Below are 17,740 nucleotides of genomic sequence, written 5' to 3' on the forward strand. Positions count from 1 at the left end.
AGTTCCTGGTAAGGTGCACATCCCTTTTGCCGCAGGTGGCATGAGAATCAAGATAACAGTTTATCTTTCAGAAATAATGGGTTACTTTGTTGATGGTGTTTCACTAGCGCCTTTGGGGCACTCGACGGACATAAACCCATTCCAAGCGGCACCACTGCAATCCACAACGGAAGGGGTCATAGCCCTCGTCTCTACAGAACAGTGAATTACACACGTAAGGTATTGTATCACCGCTGTTTGCAGCGTAAGCAGAACATAACACAGTGCTACAGATACATTACAGCTAAGATGGACCGCAATCTCAGCTCAGTATGATGTTCCAGAAAGTGTCATTACAAGACTTGGGGACGATTGCGAGGTGCAGGAGGAAACGCTTGTTGCGCTGCTAGCCACATACCGGTTACGACAGCATGTCAGTTCTTACATTTAATTTTACAGATTACTCTGTATTAAGAAGCACGTGATCTGATGTTGAGTGCGCGGGATTAGCTGAGCAGTCTTAGGCGCTGCTGTCATGGACTGTGCGGCTGGTCCCGGCGGAGGGTCGAGTCCTCCCTCGGGCATGTGTGTGTGTATTTGTCCTTAGGATAATTTAGGTTAAGTAGTGTGTAAGCTTAGGGACTGATGACCTTAGCAGTTAAGTCCCATAAGAATTTACACACATTTGAACATTTTGATGTTGAGTGTTTAGTTTGGAAATGTCTAAACCTACTCTCATATGGCGACAGGGGAAGATATCATGAAGATGATAAGCACTAGGTGCTGTCTGACGCATGTCCAACGTGTGAGCCACTACTGCATTCGCGCCCATGGGCGTCCGCGAATGTGTAGCTAGGAGTGAGAAAGGTTCTAAAATGGTTACTTTTGTGGAACTAATTCGGAAATTTCAAGATTGATATAACTGAAAGACCAAATTTGACATCTCAAAAGATTAAGTTACACACTCAACATCTTTTGAAGATGAAGGAGACGAACTACAGGCCTTTGGGAGAAGATAAGGTACCAAGTTGAATTTTGACGTATGGTGGTATAGAGCTATACAAGAAAACGCGTGAACTCATTCGAAAAACATGGTGAGAGCAATTAAAAAAAACACCAACAAAATGAAACACATCCATTATTATACCAATACATAAAAAGGTCGATAGAACAATCGGCAATAATTATAGAGAAATAGCAAAGGTAAACGCTGCCTACAAAATACTTGTTAGGATGCTGAACAAGGCATCACGACCATACACAGGAGACACAGTTGGGAAATACCAGAGCGGGTTCTTGAGAACTTAAAGAGCAACAACAGATCAGATGTTCTCCCTCAGATTAATAGTGGAAAAGTGTAAAAAGTTGAACATAACAATGCATCGACTGCATGTGTATTTGAAAGGAGTTTATGGCAGTGTCAGTTGGAACAGTCTTTTCAAGAATCCGCATCTGTCCCTGGAAGTATTTCATAGTCCAAAATCCGATTTCGAAATTTCTTCTTTCTTTTTCTTACGCCTTTTCCCCATGGTGCAGGGTAGGCATGTTCAATTTAAGGGGTGGCGAGCTGCCCTTCCTGTAGCCCCCTCCTCCTTCCGCCGGGATGAAATATGTATACCCGAACAGCTTGTAGTCTGATGAATTTGGAAGTGAGCGAAAATGTTCGAAATGTTTGCGAATCGTTTACCTGAGGCCGGACCTAGTGCCCCCAGGGGCTCGGCATTCATTTGCTGGGTATGGGCTTGGCGACCCCAGGATTCCTGAGCCGGGGACTGGTAAGCACAGCCAGTCAACTGTCACCGCAAGCTCTGGGCATGCTCCAACGACCACCGTGCGGAGCGGCGGTGGAACGTTGTGTGTCTCAGGGAATGGGGATCTTGGCTTGACCACTCGGATCGCGAGGATGGAATAAACCTCTATAAAAAAAACCTCAATCTCAAGGTGTGCTGCGCACTGATAGATGCGTGGCTTTTGAAGTGGAACAATCGTTAGCGGGCAACCTCTGGGGAACCTGACGCACCTCAGTTGTATACAGCTTACTCAGGCACGTGGGGCTCTGAGTGGGGCCTTATTTCCCTAGCTACTCGTGGGACCCAGATGGAACCCTCGAAATCGTCTTCTTCTCCTCCCAGCGGGAAGGGTGTACCACCTGGGAGTTCTCACGCCCATTCATCCAAAAGAATGAGGGAGGCTAGTCCTCCTTATAATCAGCTTGTTATCAGTAATGGGGCTCAAGGAGTCACGAATCACAACGTCTTTGTAGTGATCAAGAGGAAAGAGGGGTTTGAAAAAGTGTCCCCCTTCTGTATCCATAAAGGCTTAGAAGGACTGGCTGGTACCCTATTATTTATTCGTGTCAGAAGTACCAGGACACAGACCGTGCTGATTTAAAAATATACATATTTGTATACATATTTGGGTACATAAAATATAAACGTAATAAAATGAACACACAGGGAAAAGAGAGTAAGAAATCAATATTTACATAATACACACAATAGTAAGAAATCAATATTTACATAATACGTGCAGGAGTAAGAAATACATTTTTACATAATAAACGCATTTCACTAGTTGTGTCCAGTATTTGGCAACAATGACTGCGTTGGCCAGGTCCAGTCCTGTACAAGAGTATGGGCAGAGACGACATTTCAGGAGATGGCTTGTAGTTCATCTCCATACTCACACAATGTGTCTCCTCCCTGTGCGATGCCCCATTTCTTCAAGTTGTCTTTCGTTCTTACAACGCCGGAGCGCAGTCTGTTCAAGGACTTCCAAGTGCACCATCCTTCTTGGTGACCATGTGGCAGAGTTTCTTCAATTACGTCTCGCTCTGGATGGACAGGATGTCTTTTTTTCCACGGTTCAACCCTGGCTATACTTTGACCTCTGTCAATGGGAACAGAAAACTGTAGAAAGTTCTCCCTGGACTTCAGTCGACGTAGTGGTGGCTGATGTTCGTGCAAGGGGTGGGCCGGATTATTGCAGACCTTTTGTCTCTCGTTGTTAGCAGCTATCTCGCGTCTAATATCGGGTGGGGCTATACCTGCAAGTATATACAGCTTCTGTATTGGCGTTGGCTTCAGACAATCTGTGATCAAAATTAGGGAAGCTGTTTTATATTTGTTCGGAAGAAGGCGTGGTCACCCACCCTGAAACCTACGTAAACACCAGGAAATTTGTGCAATCGAGGCGGATTTTTCATAATTATTTCGATACTTACGATTGCTGACGCGCTGCAATGCTGAAAGTTCTTAAAGCCTGTGATCAGCCCGCAGGTTTCATTCAGGGTGGTGTCCACTTTTTTTGGGTGTGCAGAGTTGTACCACACTGGACCGGCGTATTCGGCAACGGAGTAGCGGAGTTCCAGGGCAGTTGTTCTTACTGTCTGTGGGTGGGCACCCCATCCAGAATCAGTCACCTTGCGCAGTATGCAATTTCACGATGAAATCTTGGCTTTAAGGTTGGTGGCGTGTGCCTTGAAGATTAAGGAGCGGTCTAGGATAACACCAAGGTAAACTGGAGCACTGCAGTGTTTCAACTCCTTTCCATTCCAGTTCACATGCAGCTGTCGAGAAGCTTCTCTGTTCTTCAGATGAAAATCACATGTTTTAGTTTTTGATGGGATTGGCTTGAGATGATTTTCCTCATCATAATATGAGAGAATCTTCAGAGCAGCAGTGAGATTTTCTTCTACTGTCTAAAAATTCTTACCCTGAGTTGCCAATACCAGGTCGTCTAGGAAGCTTCTTGTGTGGAGAGGAAGTGGTTGGTCATTTTTGTAGATATTCAACAGCATTGGTGCTAAGATGCTTTCTTGCGGGAGCCCATTCTTTTGTATTCTCCATCTGCTCCGCCTGCCTTGAAATTCTACAAAGAACGTCGATTCTGCAACAGGGTGGCAGCGATTTGCGTAAGCCTGAAGTCCATGGCAAGGTCGTAAATCTTCCTTACAATGATATGATGTTGTACAGTGTTATAGGCTGAAGAGAGATCGACAGAGGCCACTCCAGAGATAATTCCGAGCTGAAAACTATCTTCTATGTGCTGTGTCAGGTTAAGGGTCTGTGTACAGCAGTTCTTTCCTGGCCTAAATCCAGCTTGCTATGGGATGAGAAGAGGTTCGACCAGTAGTGTTATGCGGTTCAATAACAGTCTTTCCAAAACCTTGTAAAGATGGCACAAAAGTAATATTGGCCTGAAGTTCTTTGGGTCCGTTGCCTGCTTTACTGGTTTCAGAACAGCAACAACTTTAGTCTTTCTCCAGATTTTAGGGATTTGGCACCATTCCAGGCAGTTATTGAAGAGCTGTAGAATCCTTCCAGGTTTCAGAACAGCATCGACTTTAGTCTTCCTCCAAATTTTAGAGATTTGGCATCATTCCAGGCAGTTATTGAAGAACTGTAGAATCCATTGCTTAGTAAGGTTTCCAAAGTGATGAATCTGCTCCATAAGCATATCATTTAGTCCGGCTGTCTTGCCTGTCTTACTCTTTTTTATGGCGCTCTTTGATAGCGAATGGTTTGGACTAGTTAGATGTTTCTTGTTCGACGTTTCTTTGAAGCTTACATAGTCTGCTTGTTTTATTTGTTTTGCCATTTATCAAGAGTTAATGAGCAATCTGGTTAGGTGTAATGTTGGAGTGCAAGGGGCTTCTCGTGGGGTCATTGTTCAGAGATGTTATTAATTTCCAGGCCTCTGCTGTTTTTTGCCATGTCCAGTTCTTCCATCAGCTTAACCCAGCGTTCTCTCTTTATTTCGCCCATAGACTGAATAAGTTGTTGGCCAGTTTTAATAGTGTCCTCGCTGAATGGGTTGTCTTCATAGAGGGAGATATATTCTTTTAACTTATCTGCTGTACTGGGGTCTAAGCCCTGTATATACTGAGGACTACAGCCTCTTGGAATTGACTTACGAGAGCAATTCTTGCACAGCAGTAGTAAAAACTTAATATTTCTTTGGACCAGGTTGGATGTCTGCTATCTTTTCATCTAAGCATTTTGTGAATTTCGTCCAATCCGCTTTTTTGAAGTTATATCTTCTCCTACACGGGACAGACTGTGGGCGTACTGCTGATACAACTTGGCACATGATGGGTCTGTGCTGTGTATTGGGTAAAGGTTCACAGACATCCTTCACACACTGCTATGATATAGCCGCACTGACAAAGATTAAGTCCGGATTGTATCTGTGTCTCCATCGGCTGCAGTTGAAAGATGCACGTAGTTTGCTGTCGTGTATTAGAGATAGTTCATAAGATTCTACCCAAGTAATCACGTCTTCACCATCTTCGTTGGCTTCACTGTATCCCCACTGGCAGCTATGGCTGTTGAAGTCGCCCACAATGACACGGATCTTCTCCTCTCACCCTGCGTCTGGTTCGGGAAAGTGGAAGGGGATAGTCGGTGGTTTGTATACAGATGTTATTATACAATTAGATAGTTCAACTGATGATATTTCGATGTCGTTGTTGTCTGTGCTAATGATAGATATTACTTGTAGTTCTGGCTTTATGAAAATAGCGCTTCCGTATTTATCATGAGGTCTCTCAGCTGCTAAGCGTATTCCTCCTGGGACTCTTGGTCTTCTTTGATTAGCATTACTATCAGTCTCTTGAACACAGAGAACATCACACTTATTGGTTTGACACAGTGGTTGTAGCAGGGTTTCCTTGTTTGAAGTTATGCCTTCTGTGTTAATTGATATGACTGTCAGCTTTGGCCCCGAGAGGGGCCGATTGTGCTGGCTATTAACCATTGTCATTAACTGTTGGTACTTCTGGAGTCGAAACATCTGCCGGTTCATCACCGTTGCCCTGGGGACGCCCGAGTGTGGGCTATACACTCTTTTGGGAGGCTCTTTTCGTGTTCTACCTGAAGTCTATTAAGCGGTTGCGAAATGGTTCGTTGCTTGTCGAAACTAACCGGGCAAAGGAGGTGGAATTTCTTATGAAGTCATAGAAAGTGGGTGAGTACGACATTATTGTTGATTTGCATTACTCCCTTAACTCCAGCAAAGGTGTGTGAACCTGCCGTGATATTATGGACATAGACGTCGCTGAACTGAAACAAGAATGTGCACCACAGGGGATCATAGATGTGGAACAAAGGGCACGCAAGACCAATGGAGAAACTGAGAAGACTGTTTCAATTCTCCAACGCTACCTGAACACATCATGGCAGGTTTCCTCCGACTTAGGGTTCGGCCCTGTGTACCTAATCCTATGCGATGCTTTAAATGCCAGCGTTTTGGCCACACAACGCTAAGTTGGAGAGGCAAAGCGATTTGTGGGAAGTGTGGAAAGGCAGCCCACAAGCTGGGACTGACTGTCTGTTTCCAGCAGTATGCAATAACTGCTCTGAGAGCCACCCAATCTGGAGCCGATCCTGCCCTGTTTTTGTGGAGGAACGCTAAATTCAGGAAATCAAAGTGAGCAAGCGCATCCCCTATGCAGAAGCCAAAAAGGACTATCAGACAATGAAAGACCCTGTCTTTGCCACTTCTTATGCTTCCTTGGTGCAGAAACCTGTCATTAAGGTTGACGTTTCGACTCAGACGACGTCCAGTGTTCCATTATCTACTACCAGCACCTGTACTTGCACCTGCATGTGCCAAAGCCGAGTGAAAAACATAGCGATCCAGTCAGCTACGATGGAAGAAACCAATAATGCATCTGCAGCGCACAGCCCAAAGGCAACCCAAAAGCAGAGTGACTCTCAACGCCAACTTTCTTCAAAGAAAGATGGCTCTCACCGCCCTACTTTCCCCTCATCCTTGCTGGGAAAGGGAGTGGGGAAAGGAACCCAACATTCGAGTCGAAAGCTGACCTGGGCACCATCAGACGTCATTCTGGCACTTCTGACTGATGATAAGAACATCATGGATTTTGATGCCTCATCACCAGACCCAGTCAGCCCCATCACTCCACCTTGCTCTATAGGCGCCTCATCTCGTCAGCAGAAAGACAGGGGTAAATCAAGACAACATTGATGAAATGGCTCCCGTACGTCAATGGAATATCAATGGATACGGGACTCATCTGGAGGAATTGAGACTCCTTTTACAGGACAGACCCCTTTTTCCTTTGCCTTCAAAAGATTCATTTTAAAGAGACTGACACACCTGTACTTGGAGGCTATCACCTTTACAGAAACGACGACCTTACTGGTGATAGGGCAAAAAGTGGGGTTGCACCTATTCCCTTAACAACAAAACCACAAGCGGTTGCTGTTCAGATAGTGGCCCATGTTGACTTCACTGTGTGTTCTTTGTACATACCACCTTATGGGCCTATTAACAGTGCGATCCTCACTCATCTTCTTGATGAACCTCCTCACCCCTTCCTCCTTTTGGGGGACTTCAATGCACACAGTGCACTATGGGGTTCTCACACTATTTGCCCAAAGGGTCGGGCATTTGAGGATCTACTGCACACAATACATCTAATACTTTTGAACATGGGTCAAGCTACACACTTTAGCACCATTACAGGTTCGTCTACTGCCATAGACCTCTCCTTCTGCTCACCTGCTCTTGGGGACACTGCTCAGTGGGCAGTGGACAATGACCTTCATGGTAGTGACCATTTCCCTCTCTTGATCCATCTGTCTGATGGATTAGAAACTGAAAGAACGCCACCGAGATGGTTGTTCAAAAAGGCTAACTGGGTGATTTACAGACAGTTAGCTGCTTTAGAGCAATGTGACGGGATCCAGGACTGGGTGGATCACTTTACAACTGTGATTCACCATGTCGCTGATGCATCCATTCCAAAGTCTGTGGAAATGCCTAGGAATCGACCTGTCCCTTGGTGGAACGATGAGGGTCGTTTTGCAATCAGACACAGAAGGGCAGCAATGCGCAGATTCAATCGATGCCCTACAGATGAGAATCTTCCAAACTTTCGCAAGACGCGTGTAAAGGCGAGGAGAATATTTCGGAAAAGTAAGCAGAGGTCATTACCCGCATGTAAAGTACGGGAAGCCATCAGGAGGATCCCAAGGCACAACTCTCGACCGCCAATAGCAGCTGTGCGAATATAGGGGTCTGTTGTAACATTGACAAGGGATATAGCTCAGGCAATGGCTGAATCATATAAATCCATTACGGCCGACTCCAGCCAGGATCCCACCGTCTGTTATTATTGGGAGGCACAGGAGATGGCTGATCTTGATTTCCGTTCCACCAACACGGAAGAGTACAACCAGCCTTTCTCTCTGTGGGAGCTGGATTGTGCATTGTCAGTTGCTTGTGATACGACCTCTGGAAACGCTGGAAACGACCTGATAACCAACAGCATGTTGCAACATTTGGACCGGCGGTCGAAGGAAGTCCTCCTTCAGATCATGAATAAAATTTGGATAACTGGCGACTTCCTCAACTCGCGGAAGGAATCTATTTTAATCCCAATTTTAAAACCAGGAAAGGGTCGGACAGACCCTGGTAGTTATCGTAGTATTAGCCTGACAAGCTGCAGAGTAAAGACACTGGATCGTATGGTCAATCGGCGCCTAGTGTGGGTTCTGGAAACCAGGCCCCTACTTAGTAAGTCCCAGTGTGTGTTCAGGATGCATTGCTCCACTCTAGATAACCTGACCCTGCTCGAAGCTGCAGTTCAACAAGCTTTCCTTCGTAAGCAACACCTTATCGGTGTTTTCTTTGATTTGGAAAAGGCCTACGACCCTACCTGGAGGCATAGTATTTTGTCACAGCATAATATTTTTTCCGTGGAACCTTCATACAGTCCTTTCTCTGGGACATATAGCTTAGATACAGGATCGAGAATGTCCTGTCTGACCGTTTTAAGCAGGAGATTGTTGTCCCTCAAGGGGGTGTTTTAAGTGTCACGGCTTTCGCCATCGCAATCAATAGTATTACAACCACAGTGCGACGTCGAGTACCATTCCTTGTTTGTGGACGACGTCTCCATCTTCTGCGCATCCTCCAACCTTGTCACAGCTACTCGGCAATTGCAACTGACAGTCAGGCGGTTGGAGGAATGGTCTTGCAACACCGGTTTTAAATTCTCATTAGTGAAAACAGTTTATGATGATTTTAATCGTTCCCGATGTCTGTTTAATTTGTCCTTTTTAAAACTGGAGGGACACCGACCTCACTTTTAAGGAAAAGGTGAAGTATCTGAGTCTTATCTTTGATGAGACGTTAACATGGTTGCCACACCTTAAAGAACTGAAACTGACATGTCTGAAGGCTTTAAACATCCTTAGATGTGTCACTCATAGGTCTTGGGGAGTCGACAGAGCGCTTCTGCCCCAACTTTATAAGGCCTTTGTGCGACCCCGGCTTGAATACGGATGCCAGATTTATGGGTCAGCAAGGCCTTCATACCTTAAAATGCTGGATGCAGTTCACCACGAGGGTATTAAGCTGTCAACAGGGGCCTCTCGCACGATCCCTGTTGTTAGTTTGTGTACAGAGGTTAGTGAAGCTCCGCTGTCTATTCGACTTCTTCTCGTGGTACGCCAAGCATATAGGGCATTGTGCGTTCCTACATCGCCAGCATCCAGTTACGTTGTTCAGCCCCCACTGGAACGGCTATTCGGTCATCGACCACTAGCAACACGGCCATTTGGGATCCGTGTAAGAGAGAGACTTGAATTATTACAGATCTGCATCTATATCTATATCTGCATCCATACTCCGCAAGCCACCTGACGGTGTGTGGCGGAGGGTGCCTTGAGTACCTCTATCGGTTCTCTCTTCTATTCAACTCTCGTATTGTTCGTGGAAAGAAAGATTGTCGGTATGCTTCTGTGTGGGATCTAATCTCTCTGATTTTATCCTCATGGTCTCTTCGCGAGATATACGTAGGAGGGGGCAATATACTGCTTGACTCCTCGGTGAAGGTATGTTCTCGAAACTTCAACAAAAGCCCGCACCGAGCTACTGAGCGTCTCTCTTGCAGAGTCTTACACTGGCCTAAAAGAAATGAAATAGATCAAAGGAATATTTAACACGCCTTTGAATGATGCTCGGAATCATGTACAGCAAATGACGGGGAGATTGAGAACTTAAATTTCAATGTTTAATGTGTCTGTTGGCATATGTAGACCAGAGATGTCCAACCCGCGGCCTCCGGGTCACATGCGGCACAAATCCAGTATCAGTGCGGCCCAGGCAGTCAGCATCCATCACACGATCGGGAACAAAATAAATAAGTTTCTGACTATGTAACGTTAGGATAAGGTGAATATTTTCAATTTGAAATTACAGCCACACTGTGCTATTTCCTCATTGGTCCATGCCATTTTTTATTTATTTTCTACCCGAGCGGTGTGTAATGTGCGGAAAGAAGTACTCGTCTTCTTTCGATGTGGCCCGGGTCGGGGGCATTAAGGTCCAAAGCCAGGGGTGGAGTAGGGCATCCCCCTGGCTACTACCAAGGCCTAGATTGCTTTTAGAACAGAATGCTTACAAGAAGCATTGTGCCCCAGACCATATTTTTAAAATTAAATTTAATGAAATTTCACATAGCCATTCAGATTTTATTACCGTCTACACGGATGGTTGATGGGAGATGTTTTCGGTTGTTCCGTTGTGTTCCCTGTTATTGTCCTCAGGATAGGGTTCCCAGAGCAGTTTTCAGTGTATTACGTTGAACTGTTTGCTATCCTGAGGGCAATGGAGCAGATGAGACGACGCCGTGACAAAAAATTTATCATCCGCTCCGATTCTGAAAGTGCCCTTCTCACTGTTGGACGGATGTACCCAGCAGATCGGATGGTGTAGCAAGTGCAGGGCGCTCTCCTTCTCCTGCGTAGGAAAAAGAAGGAAGTCATTTGTTGATGGGTTCCAGTGCACATAGGCATCCCGAAAACGAACTCGCTGCTGCTGCTAAGGAGGCTTGCTCCCTTCCTCCTCCTGACCGTTGTTCAGCCCGTCTGCGGGCTGTGACTTCATTTGAGACTAGGAACGCCATATGTTGGTGGGAGTCCCAGTGGCTAGAAGTGAGGAACTATGAACTACGTTCCATCAAGACTTCAGTGCGACCGTGGATCACCTCCTTCCGCTATCGACGCTGTGAAGAATTAGCCCTTACTCGGCTTAGCATGGGACATTGTCCAATGACACATGGCTTCATCTTACGTCGGGAGGAGCCCCCAGTACGTCAGAGATGCGGGACACAGCTGTCAGTACGACATCTTTTAACTGAGTGTGTTTTATATGACGATCTGAGGGTTGAACTGGGTCTCCCAGAGGATCTTCCCTCTATTTTAACTGATAACGAGGCGAGTGTTGTTCGTGTCTTAAAATTTTGTGTGGTGTCCGGAATTCTTCCCAAAATACTTGGTGTGAGATCTTAATGTGTCACAGAGTGGCTGGGTCACGTACTATATCCAAGTCGTCATCCAGCCATTGTTATTTGTCCCTTTTTTTAACAGCTTCCTTACAGGTATTTTCTCCATGATTTTATTTAGTAATCCGGCTATGTCTCGCTGGGATTTTATTACGAGCTTTTCTGAACCTCACCTTTGTAGGGGATCAAACTTAGTTTTCAGTTTATTGGTCTCCTTACATAGATTGTGAAAATCTTCTTCGGTATAACATTAAGGTTGTTTGTAGATGACGCTGTCGTTTATCGACTAATAAAGTCATCAGGAGATCAAAACACATTGCATATCTGAATGGTGTGAAAATTGGCGGTTGACCCTATATAACAAAATGTGTGAAATCATCCACATGAGTGCTAAAAGGAACCCGTTAAACTTCGGCTACACAATAAATCAGTCAAATCTAAAGGCCGTAAATTCAACTAAATACCTAGGTATTACAATTACGAAAAACATAAATTGGAATGTTGTGGGGAAGGCTAACCAAAGACTGTGTTTTATTGGCAGGACACTTAGAAAATGTAACAGATCTACTAAGGAGACTGCCTACATTACGCTTGTCCGTCCTCTTTTAGAATACTGCTGCGCGGTGTGGGATCCTTACCAGATAGGATTGACGGAGTACATCGAAAAAGTTCAAAGAAGGGTAGCACGTTTTGTATTATCGCGAAATATGGGAGAGAGTGTCACAGAAATGATACAGGATTTGGGATGGACATCATTAAAAGAAAGGCGTTTTTCGTTGCGACAGAATCTTCTCACGAAATTCCAATCACGAACTTTCTCCTCCGAATGCGAAAATATTTTGTTGACACCGACCAACGTAGGGAGAAACGATCACCACGATAAAATAAGGGAAATCAGATCTCGTACGGAAAGGTATAGATGTTCGTTCTTTTCGAGCGCTATACGAGATTGGAATAATACAGAATTGTGAAGGTGGTTCGATGAACCCTCTGCCAGGCACTTAAATGTGATTTGCAGAGTATCCATGTAGATGTAGATTAATGCAAGGGCGCTGATGACCTAGCTGTTTAACGTCCTCCGCCATAAATCATCATCATCATCATCACCGAACCTAGTGGAATGTGGGAAACCGCCTAAAAACCACATTCTGGCTGGTCGACACACCGGCCCTCGCTGTTAATGCATGCTACCCAGTGCCGGCGCACCTCTCTGCCCCGGAAGCGGCACTTCACACGCACGGCTATCTGAAACCTTCCGCTGTCTCCTGGTCTCTTCACGTACATAATCTTCTTTCCTAAGTCTTAGCATACACGATAGTTCATTCACTGAGCACGTTGCTTATTTCCCCCTACATTTTCGCTGCATCTCTAATGAGTTCGGCGTCCGTGTGAGTTTAAACTTTACTTCACTTTTTCGCATTCTGCCTTTTACCGAGACCGCGGTATATTCTAAAGCTGGTTCAGCGATTGCCCATTAACGTCATACTCGTTATCGGTGTTACGACGTTACAGATAGCAACTGACTTGTGAATAGTATAACGACTGAGCAAACTATTGTTTTTAACAGTAAATCACAGCACATCCACATCTACATCTACATTTATACTCCGCAAGCCAGCCAACGGTGTGTGGCGGAGGGCACTTTACGTGCCACTGTCATTCCCTCCATTACCTGTTCCAGACGCGTATGGTTCGCGGGAAGAATGACTGCCGGAAAGCCTCCGTGCGCGCTCGAATCTCTCTAATTTTACATTCGTGATCTCCTCGGGAGGTATAAGTAGGGGGAAGCAATATATTCGATACCTCATCCAGAAATACACCCTCTCGAAACCTGGACAGCAAGCTACACCGCGATGCAGAGCGCCTCTCTTGCAGCGTCTACCACTTGAGTTTGCTAAACATCTCCGTAACACTATCACGCTTACCAAAGAACCCTGTGACGAAACGCGCCGCTCTTCTTTGGATCTTCTCTATCTCCTCCGTCAACCCGATTTGGTACGGATCCCATACTGATGAGCAATACTCAAGTATAGGTCGAACGAGAGTTTTGTAAGCCACCTCCTTTGTTGATGGACTACATTTTCTAAGGACTCTCCCAATGAATCTCAACCTGGCACCCGCCTTACCAACAATTAATTTTGTATGATCATTCCACTTCAAACCGTTCCGTACACATACTCCCAGATATTTTACAGGAGTAACTACTGCCAGTGTTTGTTCTGCTATCATATAATCATACAATAAAGGATCCTTCTTTCTATGTATTCGCAATACATTACATTTGTCTACGTTAAGGTTCAGTTGCCACTCCCTGCACCAAGTGCCTATCCGCTGCAGATCTTCCTGCATTTCGCTGCAATTTTCTAATGCTGCAACTTCTCTGTATACTGCAGCATCATCCGCGAAAAGCTGCATGGAACTTCCGACACTATCTACTAGGTCATTTATATATATTGTGAAAAGCAATGGTCTCATAACACTCCCCTGTGGCACACCAGAGGTTACTTTAACGTCTGTAGACGTCTATCCATTGAGAACAACATGCTGTGTTCTGTTTGCTAAAAGCTCTTCAGTCCAGCCACACAGCTGGTCTGATATTCCGTAGGCTCTTACTCTGTTAATCAGGTGACAGTGCGGAACTGTATCGAACGCTTTCCGGAAGTCAAGGAAAATGGCATCTACCTGGGAGACTGTATCTAATACTTTCTGGGTCTGATGAGCAAATAAAGCGAGCTGGGCCTCACACGATCGCTGTTTCCGGAATCCATGTTGATTCCTACAGAGTAGATTCTGGGTCTCCTGAAATGACATGATACGCGAGCAAAAAACATGTTCTAAAATTCTACAACAGGTCGATGTCAGAGATATAGGCTATAGTTTTGCGCATCTGCTCGACCACCCTTCTTGAAAACTGGAACTACCTGTGCTCTTTTCCGATCATGTGGAACCTTCCGTTCCTCTAGAGCAGGGCTTCCCTATCTTTTCAGCTGGCGGACCCCTTCTTCAGTCGAAAATCGGTGGCGGACCCCTAGTCAGTCAAGAGCACAGTAACTTTAAATTTCAGAGCGAAACCCATGGGAACTGAAAGCTTTTTAAAGCAAGTTCTATGTTCCCAATGACCCCCCCCCCCCCCCCCCCCCCGAAGTATCAAGTTTAACATTTAATGATGCCTGGGGCCGCATACGTGCCAGCGAGCGCTGTGAATGGTGGACAAATCTCGCTCCGCGCATGCATGAAAGGTTTCAGCGCATGTACCGCCACGAGCCGGCGCACGAACGACCCCCGCATTGTTGCGAAACAGTCGATCAGAGAAGCCGCATTCTCCGGCACTAAATTGTGTATGCGTTCTCACTTAGGAACCGCAAAGGCTGCTTGGGAATAAGACCTGAAGTAAAAGTACAAATGTTTGTCACACGAAGAAAAGTAGTGATGAATTTGATTTCACATTTTTCTTCAATAATTTTACTCATTATTTTACACGATTTGGTGAAGGGTGGCCGCGGACCCCCTAGAAAGAGCCGGCGGACCCCTAAGGGGTCCGCGGACCACACGTTGGGAAGCCCTGCTCTAGAGACTTGCGGTACTCTGTGTAGAATCGAATTGGTATCCCGTCAGGTCCAGTGGAATTTCCTCTGTTGAGTGATTCCAGTTGCTTTTCTATTCCTTGGACACTTATTTCGATGTCAGCCATTTATTCAATTGTGCGAGGATTTAGAGAAGGAACTGCAGTGCGGTCCTCCTCTGTGAAACAGCTTTGGAAAAAGGTGTTCAGTATTTCAGCTTTACGCGTGTCATCCTCTGATTCAATGCCATTATCATCCCAGAGTGTCTGGATATGCTGATTCGATCCACTTACTGATTTAACATAAGACCAGAACTTCCTAGGATTTTCTGTCAAGTCGGTACATAGAATTTTATTCTCGAATTCACTGAACGCTTCACGCAGTGGTTACAAATTTAAAACGCTCTAGAACCGCTTCAAAAAAAAAAAAAAAAAAAAAAAAATGGTTCAAATGGCTCTGAGCACTATGCGACTTAACTTCTGAGGTCATCAGTCGCCTAGAACTTAGAACTAATTAAACCTAACTAACCTAAGGACATCACACACATCCATGCCCGAGGCACGATTCGAACCTGCGACCGTAGCGGTCACTCGGTTCCAGACTGCAGCGCCCAGAACCGCACGGCCACTTCGGCCGGCTTCTAGAACCGCGTTTCCTGCTATGTTGGGGTGATAAACAGCGTAACTGCAAGGGAAATGCAAGAGAAGAGGCAGTTGCAGCAGATTTACTGCCTGCGCCGTGGGCGGCGGATGACGTCATGGGACACAGTGGCTGTCCCCGAGGGCCCGTTGCGGTCTCTCCTTACCCGCTCCGCCACCGCCGATGACGCAGCCGGCGCTGTATGTACGATACCCGAGGGGCACCAGCAGACGCCAGCTGCGCAGAGCCCGGCGGGGCACTGCCGACCAGCGCATTTACGGAGTGATTAACGTGATGCGATGTACCGCTTCTCGAGCAAACAGCTGCCGCCTATGAGGTCACCGCGAGACACTTGGCCGGCTTGTGTGTTAAAGTGCGCGAGCAATCTACCTCCGTGACTGAGGTCACCACATCTCCGGTGGTCGCTATAGTCACCGCCCGCGGCTGGCTACTGTGAATGCCAGCATTTATGCAGTGTATCTCTGATGTCATACTCGAAACTTCTTTATTGGTCAAAAATACAAGCACTGCTGAGATGCGACGGACAGGTACAGTAGACTGAGGTGACAAAAGTCATGCGGTACCTCCTAACATAGGCGTAGTGTCAGACGTAGCGCAGGATCTCGACTTGGGATAAGTCCAGAAATATTGAGCCATGCTGCCTCAATAGCTGTCCGTAATTGCAAAAGTGCTGCCGGTGCAGGATTTTGTGCACGAACTGACCTCTCTGTCATGTCCCATAAATGTCCAAAGGATGGCCAAATCATTCGTTCGAACCGTCCTGAATGTTTTTCAGATCAATCGCGTACTATTGTGGCCTGGTGACATGGCGCATTGTCATCCATGAATGATTGCAAATGGTCTCCATGTAGCCAAACATATCTCCAGTCAATGATAGGTTCAGTGTGTCCAGGAGATACAGTCCATTCCATGTAAATACAGCCCATACCGTTATGGAGCGACCACCAGCTTGCACAGTGCCTTTATAACACTATACTGCATCGCGTACTATATCAACATACAATGTGTATGACCAAATATGGAATTACGATGCAGTAAATGTTACCCTCTGGGAGGATTTAAGTAAAATTGACCGTGATTTACCTAATGGTATTGGCTTATCGAACCTGAATTCAGTGCTACAGAAGAAACCGGAAAGCTAAAAATTGAAATCTGGAAAATGTTTTAAGTAACCAAGTTTACTTAAATGAAATAAAATACGGTCACCAGCCTAATTAGGCATAGTAACATGAATCATTACTTTTAAAGAATCTGTTCTGAATTTTGGTAAAGGAAAGATACCATTACTTCTTTCCCAGAGAAGTGCAATGAAACTCTACTATAATAAGATAAGTGATAGAGTGAATACTAGCAATCATAAATAGTATGTGCAAGCTCTCACAGGAACAACTGACACTTTATCTCTTCAAAACAGTAATACTTTGTCATAAATAAATTAGCTAATCATCAAATGTTGTTAAAGACACTGCTAAACCAAAACTGTACATGGACATAGTCCTTTCAGTAGTTACTTTTCATATAGTACAAATATAATTAAAAATCACTGGCAATGGGATTTTTTCACTCACTATGAAGAAATCTTGTTACTATTTTTATGAATAAAAGCAATTACTGTAACTTAATCTTTTATAGGCGAACACTTAGGTGAGTCCTCAAACCGTCTTTCCAATTTTTACTACACAAAGCACACAAAACTCAAAATTTACTGCAACTGCAATTAATATATTCATTATTCAAATAGGTTTATTCATTTTAAGGAACTCTAAATTGGGGACTCTTAAAACACACTTTCTGAGACAATTTGTAAGGTGCAAATTTTGGTAATATTCTTTTATTCAAATTTCACTCACCTTACAGGACTTTTACAACAGTTAATCCCAGTGATTTTTCATACAGGTTCTTAAGTATGACTTTAAATGCATTTTACTCTAACTAACCTCAAAATAGCTTGCTTCCTTTGGTCATTAGCACAACCAGTAAGCACAAATACTTTGAATTAAAAACAAATAAAACATTATGGAAGTTTTCATAAATGCAATACTAACTACCTCCCTTGATTTCAATGAAACACACAGTATTTCTATATCTCTTGTTGCATTCAGGATTGTGCAAATAATCAACCATTTATTTTCATTAGATTTTAACACACAGGATACTCGGATGTCAGTATTTGTGTGGAATGGATCCTATCATGAGAAGAACCAAATCAAGGATCGGACAC

Source organism: Schistocerca cancellata, chromosome 1 (genome assembly GCF_023864275.1).
Source record: "Schistocerca cancellata isolate TAMUIC-IGC-003103 chromosome 1, iqSchCanc2.1, whole genome shotgun sequence".
Taxonomy (NCBI): domain Eukaryota; kingdom Metazoa; phylum Arthropoda; class Insecta; order Orthoptera; family Acrididae; genus Schistocerca; species Schistocerca cancellata.